At 34.2% G+C, this 16099-nt stretch overlaps 1 long non-coding RNA gene across 1 annotated transcript in view; it reads left to right on the forward strand.

Annotated features, from left to right (window-relative positions):
- The window catches only part of LOC126817622 (uncharacterized), an 82265-nt gene that overhangs the window by 53742 nt on the left and 12424 nt on the right, over positions 1-16099 (forward strand). The gene's annotated exons all lie outside the window — the stretch shown is intronic.

Below are 16099 nucleotides of genomic sequence, written 5' to 3' on the forward strand. Positions count from 1 at the left end.
TGCATAAATTGAACAGTGTCCTTAAAAGATGAAGCTGTCTACCCAAAAGGTTTATATTTTTTGTGGCTGTGTTTCTAATCTTCATTCCTTACACTTTTTTTGCACAAAGAAAGAAAGCAAAGGGTCTCAGAAACCGAAAATTATTTTGAACAACTCGCCCATAAAAACATATAACCAATGACTTTGATGTAGACCAAAATTCATTCAGCAGACATGAAACATTTACAACTTACTAAAATAAACTGAACAATACATTAAAGATGTAATCATTAACAGCTTTCTCTTCCATATTCAGACTGTTAATGTTACCATGATAACATCTAGCTTAGCAACCACTGAGAAAGAAAAAGCAAATTAAGGCAGATATTCTTTAAGACAGGGAGTTCACCTTCACATGCAAAAAACAGGAATAAAAAACACCAATAACCATATTAATAAATATGTAAAATTTATCTGCACCACATGCCCTATTCCTGTTTTCTCCATTAACAACCAAATTTGTCCATATTTTTATCAGGGGCCTTTCAAAAATTAATAAAGGAAAAATTGGGTACAGCCACATGACTAATATCAGTATGTGATTAGAGACCAGTACAATGCTTTACCATGTTTCAGCTATTACCTATTGTATAATATATCCGCTTGTTGGTAAAACACCACCTAATTGAAAATTAAAACCATACCTCAAACTTCTGTCAAATTAGTGTAAGATTCAAACCAAGTGTTAAGATACAGTAAAAAGATGACTGCCAATAAAAACTTTTTCACAAAAGATTCTATATTGGGTTTTTTTTTGGTTTTTTTCAACACACACGTAACATAGAGTGCCTTGTCTGTGTTTTCTCTATTCTCCACATAAAAGCAACATACATCACCATGGAAAATTAGTTAAATAATAATATTGGTCTTTTTTCTTCGATGATGATGATAATAAGATGAATGTACGTGTGAACTGGGGTCTCCTATAAAACTCTACCATCGGTTGCCAGGCAAGATAAGCTCACATTTTGCAAGAGATGGATAGAGAACAAGCTTTATAAAAAAGTGATTTTTCGTAAAATCAGGGGCCATAATCCAGGAAGTTATAGTCTGAATGTGCGAATATTGAAATGGACTGAAATATTTGAAACATAACCATATATTTAAAGTTTCATCAAAATCGGATCAAAATTGTGTCCTCCAGAGGGTCCACAACCTTGATATACCATATATTTACAATATTTGCATATGATGGGCGTCCATTTTGTCCAGCAGTTTTGGTCCAATTTTCACGAAATTCGAACTCACCTATCATAAGGGTGTAAAGTTGATGTATTCAAACAGTTTTTTAAATTGGATAAAAATTGTGACCTCTATAGGGACCACAAGTCCAAAACGCGAATTTTTGTCAAATCAAGGGCCATAATTCAGGAAGTTACGATTCGATATGCACGAATATCGAAAGGAACCATGATCTTTAGTTTATAAAAACATGCATTTCAAGTTCCATCAAAATCGGACCAAAATTGTGACCTCTAGGAGGTCCACAACCTTGATATACCAGATGTTTACACTATTTGTGTACGAGGGGCGGCTATTTTGTCCGACAGTTTTGGTCTAATTTTCACGAAATTCGAACTCAACCATCATTAGGGTGTAACGGTAATATACTAAAACGTTTTTTTTTAAATCAGATAAAAATTGTGACCTCTAGAGGGCCCACAAGCTAAAAGCGCAATTTTTCGTACAATCAGGGGCCATAATTCAGGAAGTTACGATCCGATATGCGCGAATATCGAAATGAACAAAGATCTTTGGGATATAAACATGCATTCCAAGTTTCATCAAAACCGGATCAAAATTGTGACCTCTAGAGTGTCCACAAGCTAAAAACATGATTTTTCGTATAATCAGCGCAATTTTTCGTACAATCAGGGGCCATATATCAGGAAGTTACGATCCGATATGCGCGAATATCGAAAAGAACAAAGATCTTTGGGATATAAACATGCATTCCAAGTTTCATCAAAACCGGATCAAAATTGTGACCTCTAGAGTGTCCACAAGCTAAAAACATGATTTTTCGTATAATCAGGAATCATAATCTATGAAGTTATGGTCGATACATGCCAATATCGAAAGGAACCGAGATCTTTTGAAAAGATAGACCTATATTTCAAGATTCGTCAAAATCGGATAAGAATTGTGACCTGTAGAGTGTCCACATACAAATTGTGGACGGACAGACGGGCGGACGGACAGGGGAGACGATAATATATGTCCACATAAAAATGTGGATGTATAGAAATGGTTTGACTCTTTGTCTTTTTTAGAAAGATTCTGTATTGTGGATGAGAGTAAAAATTGTTGTAATGATCATGATTTTGTCTACATTTAGATCTTAAAAGTCTCCTTTGTCCAGTTGTGTCCACCTACAGTCTACAGAACTAGCTATTAAGTTTATATAACTTATTCTGGCAATCCATTAGTAGGCCTATAATGAATTCTTTTTTTTTTTATTTTTTAATGACATTGTCCAGTTCTTACATTCATTTATGAAATAAACTTTATTATTATTATAATTTATCAAAGATTTAATCTATGGCCACTGCTAGAAAAGATGTTTTTTTCAAGAGAATTGTACCATATTAATTACTACACAAACTAGGTGTAAACTTACTTATATTATCAAAATATATAGCAGCTTTTGGTGTTAGACAATCAAAAACAAATGATGTACATGTATTTTTTACTATATTACGGTAAAACTGTTCAAATTCAGAGGGTTGTCAAAATAACCATATCATTACTTTAAAAAATTACATGAAATGGATTTTAATGTCCTACCTTTCTGCATCGACCAAGCTAATGAAGACAGAAATATGCCATTCAGTGTGCTATGAGAAAATTTAGCCCAGACACCGGTGCTATGGCCTAGCTCTTATTTCCAATTCCAACTGTTAAGGGTTCTTTTGCTTGCATGCCAGGACCTCAGGTTTTCATCCCATCCAAATACCCATCCTTGTCCGGTTTTCATAGATACAACAAGCAGGAAAATTCTGGGTAACTTTCTTGGCCTACACTGGAATCGAACCAAGTATCGTCTGGCATCCTACTCACTGAGCCACTGTGGCATCTAAAAAAAAAAAAAAAAAAAACCCCCAAAAAAAACAAGCGGCTGCTAGGCAGGATACGCTCACATTTTGCAAGAGATGGATAGAGAACAAGCTAAACAAAAAGTGATTTTTCATACAATCAAGGGCCATAATTAAGGAAGTTATGATCCGATATGTGCAAATATCGACAGGAACCAAGATCTTTGGGTTATAAAGATATATTTTTTCAACTTTCATAAAAATCGGATCAACCGTCATTAGGGTGTAACGGTGAAATATTCAAACATTTTTTCAATCAAGAGCCATAATCCAGGAAGTTACAATCAAAAGGAACCAAGATCTTTGGGTTATAAATATGCATTTCAAGTTTCATCAAAATCAGATGAATATTATGATCTCTAGAGTTTCCACAAGCTAAAAACGTGATTTTCCGTACAATCAGTGGCCATAATCCATGAAGTTATGGTCCGATACATGCGAATATTGAAAGGAACCAAGGTCTTTGGGAGATAGAACTATATTTTAAGTTTCTTCAAAATCGAATAAAAATTGTGACCTGTAGAGTGTCCACAAACAAATTGTAGACAGACGGACGGACAGACAGGGGCGACGACAATATACGTCCACATGAAAATGTGATATACAATAATTAATAGAATACATCTTCTTTGAGTGGCATTTAGTAATTCAACATATTATCACAAGGTACAATTTTATAGATACACAATTACTTGATAAAGACAAGAGTATTCTCGTCGAAACGTCCCTTAGTATTAAACTCAGTAATTGTGTATCCATAAAATTGTACCTTGTGTTAATATAATACAATATCAAAAAACCATCGTTTTATTCAACGTTTCGTCAGTAAAAATACTAACTTCTTCAGGGATGAAGAACTATACAAAATGACCGGGAGTCAGTTATGACATCATAGGAATGATGACATCATGGACTTATACATACCATGAAAGGTTAGCTTATAAAGGTAAAATTTTACAAGTAAGGAAAATTATGCATGATTATGAATGATTTTGAAACCCCCTGGATTTAACTCATTTAAATCGTTAGGCCAAACTGAATCAAGTCTATGAATCCACAGACTTTCTGCTGTGTTCAATTTTTTTTTATCATTATCAGGAATTTTTTGTACTATGGTACACACGAAATCATGACCTGGTATATTAAAATGGGGGGAATGGCCAGGTCTTTTAAGCTTTATATTACTTCTGTGCTTATTAAACCTAAAAAACTTTGGATCCTATCTTAAACAATCCGGATATCCCAAGAAAATTATACAAAAGGCATTTGAAAGAGCAGATCAGGAGACCAGGGCTGAATTATTGACCTAGCAATCCAAGACTGAGTTCGCCAAATGACTAAAGACCAAAATATTTTAGACGCAAATTCACGAATGACTAAAATTATGAATAGCAGCAAACTAATAATAGCAGAGAGAAAGAACCGCACAGTTGGCAATATCTTGAAAGAAAATAAGTTGAGAACTGCAGACACTAATAACAATATTAAGGACAAAAGTTCATGTCATTTTTATTAAATTTTTATTCACAAATGGGTCATTCATTCCATGTCAACTGGACCAATGGTGGGAACATGACCCCCTCCAAAAAATTATAAAATATATATGTTATAGTATATGGCTTTAAACTAAGAAATCCAAAATTTTACCTCTCTAGGCTGGAAACTCTCTGAGATATGGTCATTTGAAATTAGGGTACTAAAACGGATCATAAATTCAGAAATTTTTTTCAAGTATTCGGATGCTTTAAACTCACATTTCTAATAGGAGTAGGACTCTCTAACTTTTGGTGAAGATTATGAATTTAGCATCACACTCATTGTCCAATGCATACTGTTCGTGCCACCAGGTGGCAAAATGTGGAACAAATGAACTATTCACTTTTATTTTCAGGATTTTCACAGCTTCTAGCAAAGTCACTGTTGTATACATAAACTGCAAAACTGGCATAGTTAATGTCAGTTTGTCTTATATCAATTTACAAAAGATTTTAAGTCGATGGGATGTATACTTTTCCAAATATTCAGTCTCGAAATTCAATGCACACCGAAAACGTACAAAATATACCCATTTTCACCTTAAATTTTGGCCATGTGGGACAGAGGTTAAAATTCTGAAAAAGCTTGATAATAAAACTTCAAATACCCTACTATAACATACATTAAAGTCCATCTTCCGTATTTGATGGCTTATATTTTTAATTAGCACTTGAAACATGTCTATTTAGAGTGACTTTTTTGCGTAAATTACAAATATGTAATTATTTTGCCTCCAAAATGAACTAATCACTTTTATTTTCAGGATTTCCACAGCCTCTGGCAAAGTCACTATTGTATACACAAACTCCAAAATTGGCATAGTTAATGTCAGTTTGTCTTATATCAATTTACAAAAGATTCTAAGTCGATAGGAAATATACTTTTCCAAATATTCAGTCTCGAAATTCATTGCACACTGAAAACGTACAAAATATACCAATTTTCACCTTAAATTTTGGCCATGTGGGACAGGTTAAAATTCTGAAAAAATTTGATAATAAAACTTCAAAGACCCTACTTTAACATACCGTATATTAAAGTCCATCTTGTGCATTTGATGGCTTATATTTTTAATTGGCACTTGAAATCTGTGCGGTGATGAAGTTTTAATTGCTAGTATCCAAATTGTTGACTTTTCACATTGATTTTAAAATAACTTCTAAATGACCTATACTCTTGAAACATGTCTATTTAGAGTGACTTTTTTGCGTAAATTACAAATATGTTATTATTTTGCCTCCAAAATGAACTAATCACTTTTATTTTCAGGATTTCCACAGCCTCTGGCAAAGTCACTATTGTATACACAAACTCCAAAATTGGCATAGTTAATGTCAGTTTGTCTTATATCAATTTACAAAAGATTCTAAGTCGATAGGAAATATACTTTTCCAAATATTCAGTCTCGAAATTCATTGCACACTGAAAACGTACAAAATATACCAATTTTCACCTTAAATTTTGGCCATGTGGGACAGGTTAAAATTCTGAAAAAATTTGATAATAAAACTTCAAAGACCCTACTTTAACATACCGTATATTAAAGTCCATCTTGTGCATTTGATGGCTTATATTTTTAATTGGCACTTGAAATCTGTGCGGTGATGAAGCTTTAATGGCTGTTATCAAAATTGTTGACTTTTCACGTTGATTTTAAAATAACTTCTAAATGACCTATACTCCTCAAACATGTCTATTTAGAGTGACTTTTTATGTAGATTACAAACATGTAATCATTTTGGATATACATTGTATTGTTCTAATTTTATTTTGCCTCCAAAATGAGAACAAAATGGTTAATACGCTTCACAAATGGAATAATGGGTTTTGACGATCAGATTGAAATTATTTCTGAAAGTTTTAGGCCTCTTATATTTGTTATTTTAGATCAACCCTTAACATAGAATAAGAATAAAGACTCTTTGGGATCCAGGGAGTATCGTTTCAATTAAGTTTTGCTTTAAAAACAGTTGAAACGTGTTTTGTCAGCTTAGAAAGTTGAAGTATGACCTTATGTAGTTTCACTATCTTTAGACACCTCAAGCCGTAATTCTTAACGCATCGTCTTGAAACTATGTATAAAAGTTTCTCCTTAAACCCTAAGGATGTTCCCTATTGTTTTTGGTGCGTGCCAGACCCCCAGGGTCAGAGAGCCACGCTCAATATTTGCATGTGTCAGTTTGTCACCTACAAGCCACGATTCTTAATGGATTGTCTTGAAGTTGTGCATACTTATTCCTTTTACCCTAAGAATGATTGCTATTGTTTTTTGTGCATGACCAACCCCTAGGGGCAGAGCCATGCCTATTTGTTCTTTGTGTGTCTGTGTGTTTTGATCATCTTGAAAACTTTTCATACTTATTCCTTATACCTTTAGGATGACCGCTATTATTGTTGGTGCATGCCTGACCCCCAGGGTCATAGCAACACCCATTTTTTTATGTTTATCGCCTCGAGGCCGCAATTCTGAATGGATCATAGTGGAGCGTGACCGGGGTCGGGCATGCACCAAAAGTTCAGAATTGCAACCTGTGGACGATAACACTGAAATCTGGTGTTGCTATGCCCCTGGGGGTCGGGCAGGCACCAAAAATAATAACAGTCATCCTTTGGGTATAAGGAATATATATGAATAGTTTTCAAGACAATCCATTAAGAATTGCGGCATGTAGGCAAAAAACACACAGACACACAAAGAAAATTCAGGTGTGACTCTGACCCAGGTTGGGCAAGCACCAAAAACAATAGGAAACATCCTTAGGGTATAAGGAATAAGTATGCACAAAGTTTCAAGACCATGCGTTAAGAATTGCAGCCTTTAGTTTTCAAGTGTTCAGTGATAGTGTAACAACATTACTGTACTTCAACTTTCTAAGCAGACAAAACAAACTTTTCCCTGTGTTTGAAAGCAAAATTAAATTGAAACTATACTCCCTGTAGCCAAAATGAGTCTGTATTCTTATTCTAAGTTGCTCTAAAATGACAAATATGAGGGGCCTAAGTCTTTCAGAAGTAATTTTAAACTGACTGTCAAAGCCCAATATTCCAATTTGTAAAGCGGAATAACCAATTTTTTCTCATTTGGGAGCCAAATAGAAATTAGAACAATACAATGTAGATCCAAATTGATTGCATATTCGTAATCTACGCAAACATTTACTCTAAATAGACACGTTGACGGGTATAGGTCATTTAAACATGTAATTTTATAATCAACGTAAAAAGTCAACAATTTTGATGACAGCCATTAAAACTTCCATCACTGCACAGATTTCAAGTGCCAATTAAAAATATAAGCCATCAAATACACAAGATGGACTTGATGTATGTTATAGTAGGGTATTTGAAGTTTTATTATCAAGCTTTTTCAGAATTTTAACCTCTGTCCCACATGGGCAAAATTAAAGGTGAAAATGGGTATATTTTGTACGTTTTCAGTGTGCATTGAATTTCGTGACTGAATATTTGGAAAAGTATTCCCATCGACTCAAGAGTTTTTTGTAAATTGATAAAAGACAAACCGACATTAACTATGCCAATTTTGGAGGTTGCGTATGCAATTTTGACTTTGCCAGTGGCTGTGGGAATCCTGAAAAAAAAGAGTGAATAGTTCATTTGTTCCACATTTTGCCACCTGGGCACGAACTGTGTGAATCGCACATTGCGTGTGATGCTAAATTCATAATCTACACCAAAAGTTGTCTTAGATTGCAAAATTAGAGAGTTCTACTCCTATTAGAAATGTGAGTTTAAAGCACCCAAAAAACTGAAAAAAATTACTGAATTTATGATCCGTTTTAGTACCCTAATTTCAAATGGCCATATCTCAGCGAATTTTCGGCCTAGAGAGGTATAATTTTGGATTTGTTAACTTAAGTCCATGTACTGTAACATATATTTTTTATAATTTTTTTGGAGGGGGTCATGTTCCCAACTTTCCGGAATTTGGTCCACTTGACATGGAAGACCCATTAACAAAGTAAAATATTATACAAGAATTTTGATCTTGATTTTGTCAACGTGATTTTTGAATAAACTGGTTGATTAAAATGTATCTCATGTTTTATGTTTTGGTTATAATTTTGCAAAATTATTTGATTTTACAATTATTACATGTCGTCCTGAGGGAAAAAATTACTACATTTGGCTCTCGAAAAGATTAAAAATGCTGAAAAGAAAAAGAGTGTGTTGACAATCGGAAAAAGTGTGAGGAGGGTGATGACAATTTCAGTGATAGTGAATCTGATTTAGACAGTAGTAGTAATGATCCAGACTGGAAACAAAAGAAGAAATCAAAATACGACTACAGCAATAGTGATACTGATAGCGAAGGGCCTATAGAAGGTGAGGAGTTCGGGGCAGGGTCTAGAGTAGGTGGGCTGGTTGGGACAGGATCTAGAGTAGGAGCGCGTGCAGGTTGGGACACGACCTACACTAGGTGAACAGGTTGGGACAGGGCATACAGTAGGAAAATTGGTTGGGGCAGGGCCTAGTGTTGGTGAACTAGTTGGGACATGGCCTAGTGTAAGTAGAAAGGTTGGAGCAGGGTTGACTATGGGTGGACAGGTTGGAACAGGGCCTAGTGAAAGTGGACAGGATGACATAGGGCTGACTATGGGTGGACAGGTGGGGACATGGCCTACTGTAGGTGGGCAGGTTGGGACAGGGCCAAGTACAGGTGGCCAGTTTGTCCTTATATCAACCAAAGAAGGACCAATGCGACATTTGTGTTGGTCATGAAACAGGGAATGTGAGAGATGACAATTACGCAGTTCATGTTAAACGTAAAGAAATGAGAAATGAAAAGTTTCTTGATCAGGAGCGAGCTTTAGTTGACAACAAAATAAAAGTCTCAACCATGGATCTGCAGTCGGTACTCATATGTCCATCTATTCAGGCCAGTGCTGTTTACTACAAAACTAAACTCCCTGTCATAACTTTACTACACATAACTTGGCAACTAAGGATGTTCACTGTTATTTCTGGCATGAGGGGGAGGGCAGTCTTTCCTCACACAGTTTTGCATCATGTATTCAAAGCTATGTGCATACCTTAATTGAGCCTGGGGTTGAGGAAATTATTCTCTTTAGGGACAGCTGTGGATACCAAAATCGAAATGTATTTTTATTGAATGCTTTATTGCCCACTGCCGTCCAGAGGAATGTTGTCATTATCCAGAAGTACCTTGAGAAAGGTCACACCCAAATGAAGGTGGATTCAGTCCACGCAGTACTTTAGAGAGGAAATTTCGTAAAGTACCCATCTATTCTCCATTACACTACGTAGAATTGAAGAAACATGCTAGACCAAATCAACCATATGTAGTGAACTACGTTAAGCATGGCTTTTTTAAGGATTTCCGCTCATAAGACCAGGAAATAAAGTTGGTAACCCTTGCATACATGGGTTCCATGTCGGCCGTATATGTCGGTCAAGACCTAGGGCTATGGATAATGGCCATAACTATATCTGACCCAACGGTCATTTTGCACTCCGGAAAGAGAGCCTTTTTTTCAAAACCCAATTTTTAAACATGGCTACGATCAACCTCCAATATGTAACTATTCAATTGTACGGCCACTAATCTCATGATTAGTGTTATAGAGTTGTATACATAGTCGTCAACAGATTATACTCAGTGTTGATAATTAAAGATGTGTGTCTGGTAGTAGAACAATAACAGTAAATTAATATGTGGGAGTGACGCGGTCCATAGTTAATCATTCACGTATTGCTCACGTGTCATAAGAATTTTCTACAACAAAGCCGTTTACCGCTATTACGGCCACGCACGATGTAAACAACGTTATTATGATATTCGAAAAAGGGCAATTGATATGAAGAACTGCTCTTCGGATCCAACCAACTGTCATATCAAATAAAAACAGATTAAGAAATTACGTAAATCCTCAACAACGTACTATGTCAAAATGTATCAAATGTTAAAATCCTACCACTTTTGTTAATATTACGGCAATATTTAAAATAACAACAACTTTGGTGATTTCGGACATATCGCATTTTCGCAGAACGTTCGAAATAGCTTTAATCTCTAAGTCACACCCACTTTCCCAGTAAAACCGAAGACATTGAATCAATCCGAAAAGTAGTTTCCGAGATAGCCTCAAGTGGAAAAAAACCTCATAATAATAATAAGAAGAAGAATAATTTTAACAAAAACAATAGTGTTTCAAAGTTACGCAGTGTGAAACCCTAATAAGAATAATTTTAACAAAAACAATAGCGTTTCACACAAGCTACACAGTGTAAAACCCTAATAAACCGAAAATATCCACAAATAGGTTTTAAATCCTCTTTCCATGATATTACACACATAATTCAACTGGTATATAAACAAGTTCGCTGTTGCAAAGATTACTTTTAAATTTAATGGATATGACAGTTATTTGAAAATAATCGCATTTAATCTCATAACATTAATACAAAACACACAATGAATAATGCATTTCAATTCATGTTACAAATCTATTTTTTATTTGAAAATCTGTATACACAGCTTAAATAATTTCAATATCAAGAATTACATTTCAGATTAAATCCAATAAGAATATGAAGAAACTGCAACAAACACTATGGCAACCATTATATGGAACACAATGGTCGCCTTGATACATGGAAATCACCTGAAGCAATAATAATTCTATTGGCAAAAAAAAAACCTGCAATCATTAATTCTTTTTACACAAAGACTATCTGATCTAAAAGATTAGCTTTATGACAAAGGTGATATGGTAATCTTATTAATCCTGTTATAACTTCCATCAATATTATAATCTTCTTTTGATTAAGTATGTTCAAATTCAATTGGATGGCACATGATCAAGTTCATGAATAAGGATTGTCTATAATTCTATTTTAATTGAGGATATCCTTTGTACAATCTTTTTGTATAAAAAGAAAATACCTGGATGACCTAGTCTGACTTAATGTTATAGAATAATCCTGTTGTTATCATTTCACTCATCACACTAATAAAATTATTTAGTGTGTAACAACAGGTTCTCTAAATGTGCACCCATATCACATTTGAGATGATCCTAATTTTGGGTATATATTTTCTTTTCTTGCTGCCTTAATTTTACCTTCAACTATCTGAGTTACAGCTAGATAGACCGAAGTACAAAGAAAAAATATATGGCTTAAAAATCAGCATATCAGATAATCTGCATGCCATAAAATTCCAATATTTAACATAAGTTATAATTAAATTGCTTGAAAAGCAAATTATATACCCTGATATTATAATCCTTCAGTAGCAAAAATCGATTTTATTTCTTAAAAAGCCTGCAAGAAAGAAATAGAAGTTGTGAGTGTGACCCTAGATCCAAACATGATATATGTAAGAGTCACACCCATCATAACAAGTATGATAGTAGTATATAGGCCAGGAACTGAGCATGATGTCATCGTCACCATCTTGGAATTTTGAGGTCATATTATCAAAAATCAAAGTCCTTCAATCAATGCGCAGTTGTCCCATGGACATATGAGTCAAGTTCCATGTTGATTGTACTTGAAATGGTGGAGCCATAGGCTTTTTTTTTAGAGTGTAGCCCACAAGAAGAAGAACAAATATTCTGCCAAGAAAATCTGGAAAAAAAGCCTGTAATTCCTGCATCTATTTTATGTTCGATCTTTAATCATGTCTAGTCTCAATATTTTACTGTTTTATATTCATAATAATGATACATTACATATATTTCAAAATCACCATGTATTCAAATATATGCCGGTCATTAAATTTTCATTTGATTTTTTTTTTATGTGCATGCAAGCCTGATATGAGTTTTTCATTCCCTTAATTATGTAAATTTTACACATAACTCCTGACAGGATAGATTTATTATTAGCAAAATTTTAGAATTCTACAGCATTTCATATGTGTACCAGCTGTGTGGCAGGAATATTAGGCAGGAATTTCAGTATTAACAGTTAGCAAGCAACCTGGCCACCTGCCCTTGGTTAAGATGCAAGCATGTTTCTCATCAAATCAAACCGCATTGCAAAGACAAAGAATGTTTTATAGTGCATAATTTTCCATAAAAAGTTATTGACAGTGAAATATTAATTATATCAAGATATACACACCACTAACAAAGAACAGTAGAATCCGTCTGCTTCACCCAAAAGACCAATCATCCCACCAACACATGTCTATCAAATGTTGTTTGCTTTAAATATGAAAGTCATGTCTTAAATAAGTAGGGGACAAAATTAGTCAAACGATTAGGAAACTACACTGTCCCAGGTTCAAACTCAGATATGGATTAAGAGAAGCTGTCTTGAAAAATCCAAACATTAATAGAATTGACAAGGAAAGTATGCCAAATCATCTGGATAGGACAAAAAAGAAATCCCATGATTCAACACATCAGCTGCTCATACAAAGACGACAAGAATTATATGAAATGAAATAAAACTCCAAAGAGTACTGACGTGTTTCTTCATGTAACGTCAGGTCACGCACGCCTTCACGTCAACAATCAAGTTACACCATGAATTATTGAGTATAGTAACATCCAATACCTACTAAAGTGGAAAAAAACCTGTCATTTTGATCTCTTAAAAAAAAAAAAAAAGTTTTACTTCTCGACTCACCTTTTTTATATTAAATGTTGTAGACATCAAGGTCATCATACATACAAAGGTCAAATATTGAAAGGTTAGATCACAAGCTAGAAGGTAAAAAGTCGAACAAAATTCATAGTGAAACCGAAAGTAAACAAAATCGAAATTCAAAAATCTGCTCCCTAAGGATTGTTGCCATTTGGAGTAGGTTCAAAACAATAAAAAAGTTTTCGAAAATCGGAATCAAAATGGCAGCTGAATATCGATTTGAAGGTTTTTTGTAGAATCCAAAATGGCGGCCAAATGTTTGAAAATGTTATTGAACAAGGTCTCTGAAAATGAAAGATAATATCTGGGGCTAACACCACCATGGAGAGAATTATCCACGTACAGGAAATCGGAAGGACTCAGAAATTCCAGAAGTTTCCGGAAGCCATCACAAAGTTTTTTAATGCGCCATTTTGAAGGCATCAATGTGTTACTTATTCCTATCAAGTTTCAACTTGATACCTCAAATAGTGACAGAGATGCGCCATCTTGAATGTCAAAAAAATGCTGAAGAAAACTCACGCAAATATTTGATGCTAAAACTAATCGAGCGAACTTCCGAATTTCGAAAAACTGTCAGTCAGAGCCCCTATGGGATTTGTCCAAAGAATCCAAAATTGAAAACCCGAAGAAGATCCGTTGAGAAATAACCGAGATATGGGGATATCTGAAATTATTATTTGTCCCATCCTTTAAATACTTCCTGTTTGTCAAAAATTACCCAATTTATATTTAACATTTCATTGCACAGTGGCCAACTCTGCCTACGTTGGTAGAATGTTTGCCCCAATGCAAAGTTTTGGCTCCAACTTCTGACTAAAATCGACAAAAAAAAACCAACAAAAAACCAATGGTTTTTTAAAGAATCTCAACAAGAAAAAACAATTATTGAAATCGGTTAAAGATAGGTTGACTGGCAACGAAACATACGCCCACAGCAGCTAAATCGTTCGGGCAGTCAACAAGAGTTGTCGCATATTTTTACTTTTTTCAGTAATGGAACATTTATATTACACTAAAATCTGATTAAGAGTAACAACTCATTAAGTAATTATCAGAAAATTAGAATTTGTTTGGCTCATGCTAATGATGCTAACGTTTAGTATACAAAACATTTAATATCATGAAATTAGCTGTTCAAATTATCAAAAATCATTGAAAATCAATAATATACTAGTTCATCTCAAGACCTTAAACTCTGTGTGTCAATCTAAAGTCAATCGAAACGATTATATATAGGCATAAACACGGTGTATAAATATAAAATCAATCAGATGATAAATCCACAAGATTTTTCAAAGTGATCAAGGGCCATAACCCTGCCTGGAATTATCGGAAATTGCTGAAAATCAATAGGTTTCTTTATCTGATGACCTTAAACACTGTGTATAAATTTAAAGTCAATTGGATATCATCTTTAGCCTCGAGAGCGTCCACAAGATTTTTCAAAGTGATCAAGGATCATAAATCTGGCAGTAATTATCAGAAATCGTTGAAAATCAATAACTTTCTTCATCTGATGACCTTAGACACTGTGTATAAATTTGAAGTCAATCGGATATGCCTCTAAGGCATCCAAAAGATTTTTCAAAGTAATCAAGGATCATAACTCTGGCAGTAATTATCGGAAATCATTGAAAATCAATAGGCTTCTCCGTCTCATGACCGTAAACAATCAGATATTAACTTTAGCCTCTAGAGCATCCAAAAGAATTTTCAAAGTAATCAAGGGTCATAACTCTGGCGGTAATTATCAGAAATCGTTGAAAATCAATAGGTTTCTTCGTCTCATGACCTTAAACACTGTGTATAAATTTAAAGTCAATCGGATATTAACTTCAGCCTCTAGAGCATCCAAAATATTCTTCAAAGTAATCAAGGGCCATAACTCTGGCAGTAATTATCTGAAATCGTTGAAAATCAATAGGATTCTTCTTCTCATGACCTCAAACACTGTATAAATTTAAAGTAAATCAGATATTAACTGAGAGTGTCCACAAGATTTTTGAAAGTGATCAAGGGCCATAACTTGGGCAGTAATTATCGGAAATTGGTGAAAATAACTAGGCTTCTTTGTCTGATGACCTTAAACACTGTGTATAAATTAAGTCAATCAGATATTAACTGAAAAATAAAAGGAAATAACTGAGACTTGTATTGCTGTAATCCGATGACTTCCAGTTCCAGAAGTTTAAAAAAAATTGATCAAGTCCTTTAAAAAATCAGATGGATCAGAAAATTTAATTAAAATAGTGGGAAAAATAATAAAAAATGGCGGGAAAATATTGAAAAATGAAATGATATAATTTTGAATGTAAGTAATATTTTTGGAATCAGATTTACCCCAGCTGTTCGAATATTTAGGTCATATTTGTAAATTTTGAAAATTAAGGAAATAAATTGTCGTGTTAACACCTTTGTCGGGAAGAAAAGGTCACAGGCGAAAATCAAAATTTTGAAATTGTCAAACATCAAAAATTCGACCCTTTCAGAAATTGAAGAGGTGTTCTTCAAACAACGGCCTATTGCGATCAATTTCATGTGGATTTTTCACTTTATTTCATATTCAATTCAAAATGGTGACCATCGAGTTGACAAAAATAAAAATTCTGCTTCGATAAATTTTTAGCCATTCTTTCAAGGATTCAGAAAATGTAACTCCCATGTCTGTAAGTAAAATATTGCAAAAGCCTTAGGGATCAGGGATTTTTCATGTTTCAAAATGGTGGCACTTCCGGTTCGATCGACAAACACCATATTTTGTGTATGCATCAGTAATTTCTTAGCTACTA

Source organism: Patella vulgata, chromosome 4 (assembly GCF_932274485.2).
Source record: "Patella vulgata chromosome 4, xgPatVulg1.2, whole genome shotgun sequence".
In the NCBI taxonomy this organism is placed as follows: domain Eukaryota; kingdom Metazoa; phylum Mollusca; class Gastropoda; family Patellidae; genus Patella; species Patella vulgata.